Source organism: Dama dama, chromosome 31 (genome assembly GCF_033118175.1).
Source record: "Dama dama isolate Ldn47 chromosome 31, ASM3311817v1, whole genome shotgun sequence".
In the NCBI taxonomy this organism is placed as follows: domain Eukaryota; kingdom Metazoa; phylum Chordata; class Mammalia; order Artiodactyla; family Cervidae; genus Dama; species Dama dama.
Genome location: NC_083711.1, coordinates 51,927,660 through 51,931,128, shown reverse-complemented (window position 1 = coordinate 51,931,128; position 3,469 = coordinate 51,927,660). Strand labels below are relative to the sequence as shown.

Sequence of the window (3,469 nt, the reverse complement as noted above, 5' to 3'; positions counted from 1 at the left end):
CGGTAGACCTGGGTTCAATCCCTGGGTCAGGAAGATCCCCTGGAGAAGGAAATGGCAACCCACTCCAGTATTCTTGCCTGGAAAATCACATGGATGGAGGAGCCTGGTAGGCTACAGTCCATGGGGTCACAAACAGTCAGACATGACTGAGTGACTTCACTTTCTTTCTTTCTTTTGATTTTCTTAAGCTCTTCAAAATTAATAAACAGTAACTGATCCATGAGTCAGTTTGATATTAAGGAAAATATGTGGATTAAAAATAAATTATAAGACTAAGATTCCAACCTCAAGAGTTAAACATACTGATCAAAATACTAGTTTTCTCAAGGGAACATTGAAAGGGAGCAGTATGATCTCCCCAATCATACTGCTACCCCACCTAGCACTCGCCCGCACCATATGGCCTCCGTCTCGGAGCTCGCTTGCATCTACTCTGCCCTCATTCTGCACGACGGTGAGGTGACGGTCACGGAGGATAAGATCAATGCCCTCATTAAAGCAGCCGGTGTAAATGTTGAGCCTTTCTGGCCAGGTTTGTTTGCAAAGGCTTTGGCCAATGTCAACACTGGGAGCCTCATCTGCAATGTGGGGGCTGGTGGACCTGCCCCGGCAGCTGGCGCTCACCAGCAGGAGGTCCTGCCCCAGCTGAGGAGAAGAAAGTAGAAGCAAAGAAAGAAGAATCTGAAGAGTCTGATGATGACAAGGGCTTTGGTCTTTTTGACTAAACCTCTTTAGTAACACATTCAATAAAAAGCTGAGCTGTTAAAAAAAAAAAAAAAAAAAGAAAAAGACCAGTGAATTTGTCTGACAGCATCTGGCTCAAACCTTGCAACATCCCTGTGAAGTAGGTATAAAATAGTAGCTATTATCCTGGTGTTACAATTCAGCACACTGAAAAAATTTACCCAAGGTTCTAGAAAAGTTAATTAGAAGCAAGGATCAAATTTTCATATTGCCATCCCAGTATCTTTTCGTTTGGCTGAAACCTTGTGATTTTGTCATGTGTAATGTGAAAATAGGACCAATGGGGATCTAGATAATCTCTGGAATATTGCACAATTTAAAAAGTTCCAGCAAAAATTACTTAAGAGATTTATCCCCCAAAGGTAATTTTGAGACTATATGTAATAAATATTACATCTGTATTATTTAAAAAATATACTAACCCAAGAATATTAGCACAATATAAAAAATAGTATCCTCCAAGTTCAACAGTATAGACTCTGGAGTTAGACTCCTTGTATTTAAGGACCGAACTCTGTTGCTTTAAGGTAAACAACTTAATCTGTGTAAATCTTAATGACCATGTTCAGAAAACAGGGCTAACTACCTTACAAGATTTAATCTATATTGAGGATTTAATTAAATGATGAATATAAATATCTTGATAATAAATAAGTCCCTAATACATACTAGATATTACTCTTACCTGATGAATTTATTGTTAAACACATTTCTTCCAAAACAATAACTAAATTATTGTTTGATGTTTATTTATCTTTCCAATCAAGCTTTAAAAATAAAATTTATTTTTCAAAAGACTACATCTAACACCAAAAGTTATGTTCCTTTTGTTGTATATTTTTTCAGTAAGGAAGATTAAGTTCTAAGACAGAGAATTAAGACTGGAATTATAAAAAATACATGAATTATAAAAATACACAAAGACAGTGTAGATTTTCATGAAATCAGAGAAAACTAAGACATATCAGTAATGAGATCCTTCAGTAATTGTTTAGTAGAAATTTGCTTCACATACTTATTGAGTTAAAAAAAAAAGTGCAACCTAACCAATGAAGAGAATTATATCTCTATCTTTCAGACAAACTGTCTTTAACACTTACAGAAAAAACAAAAACCTAGAAGCCCATCAGCAGACGAATGGATAAGGAAGCTGTGGTACATATACACCATGGAATATTACTCAGCTGTTAAAAAGAATTCATTTGAATCAGTTCTAATGAGATGGATGAAACTGGAGCCCATTATACAGAGTGAAGTAAGCCAGAAAGATAAAGACCAATACAGTATACTAACGCATATATATGGAATTTAGAAAGATGGTAATGAAAACCCTATACACAAAACAGAAAAAGAGACACAGAAATAAGAACAGACTTTTGGACTCTGTGGGAGAAGGAGAGGGTGGGATGTTTCAAGAGAACAACATCGAAACATGTATATTATCAAGGGTGAAACAGATCACCAGCCCAGGCTGGATGCATGAGACAAGTGCTCAGGCCTGGTGCACTGGGAAGACCCAGAGGAGTCGGGTGGAGACGGAGGTGGGAGGGGGGACCAGGATGGGGAATACATGTAAATCCATGGCTGATTCATGTCAATGTATGACAAAAACCACTACAATATTGTAAAGTAATTAGCCTCCAACTAATTAAATGAAAAAAATAAAAAAATAAAACATTAGACATAGAAAACAAAAACAAAAACATGCATTATGCAAATAACCTTACAGCTTCACCTAAAAGAAAAAAAATATATATATAAAGTTCAGCTTCTTTCATGAAGAAGGGTAGTAAGAAGCCAGTAATATTTTAGGAAATGTGTCTTTCAGGGGATTTGGTAGAGACAACTCAAACTAAGTTGACCCCAGTGGATTTGGAGATGATGCTGTCCTTGAAGTTTGAGAGTAAAAAGAGAGCATTACTGACCTAAGGAACTGAGATATAAATATATTTTTTAATGTTATCAGAAATGTCTGGTAAAAGTTGACTAAGCATTCTGTTTTCTATGTTTCCATCTTAGGAAGTAGTACATTTGTACTTGGTAAAGCACAAATCTTTATATCCTGAGTAGCAAAACAGAACAAAGCAAAAAGTTCAAAAAATGTAATGGAGACATAGTAAAAATAAGAAAGCTAAGAAATCTTGGGTAAGGTCTTCATACATCTCGCAATAATTTGAGAACTCTGCATAGGAACAGAGAAAACCCATGAGAACACAATGGAAAGTAAAAACTGAGGCAGATTTTGAAAGTTAACTGCCCATAAGATCATACACATCAATCTAGACACAAATCAACTGGTATAAAGTGGAAGACATAATCTCAAGATATTTAGGGGTGCGGGGGGGGACTAGTCACCTATTAACTGACCACTAATCAACTAAGATACGAGGCCCACTTCTAAATAACCAGTTTTAAAAATAGAAGTAAGACACCACAATGAGAAGCCCAGCCACTGAAGCTAGAGAGTTAACTCCAGCTCTTTGCAACTAGAAGAAGTCTGCAGTCAGCAGTGAAGACATAACACAGTCAAAAATAAATAGATAAAACAAAAATAAGAAAAAATGATTAGGGACATTAATACCTGCACATCACGAAGGAAAAGATTAAGTAAATGCAAGTTACCAAATAAATAAATAAAATATTAGGAAAAGAAAAACAATCTGGAATTGTTAAACTATGTTATCTAACATATCTAGTTTTCAACAACAAGAAAATGCTACAAGGC

General features: G+C 35.8%; 1 pseudogene; it reads left to right on the top strand.

The window, feature by feature from the left end:
• The first annotated feature begins 399 nt into the window (after window positions 1-399).
• LOC133050177 (large ribosomal subunit protein P1-like) lies at window positions 400-746 on the top strand (annotated as a pseudogene).
• The last annotated feature ends 2,723 nt before the right edge of the window (window positions 747-3,469 follow it).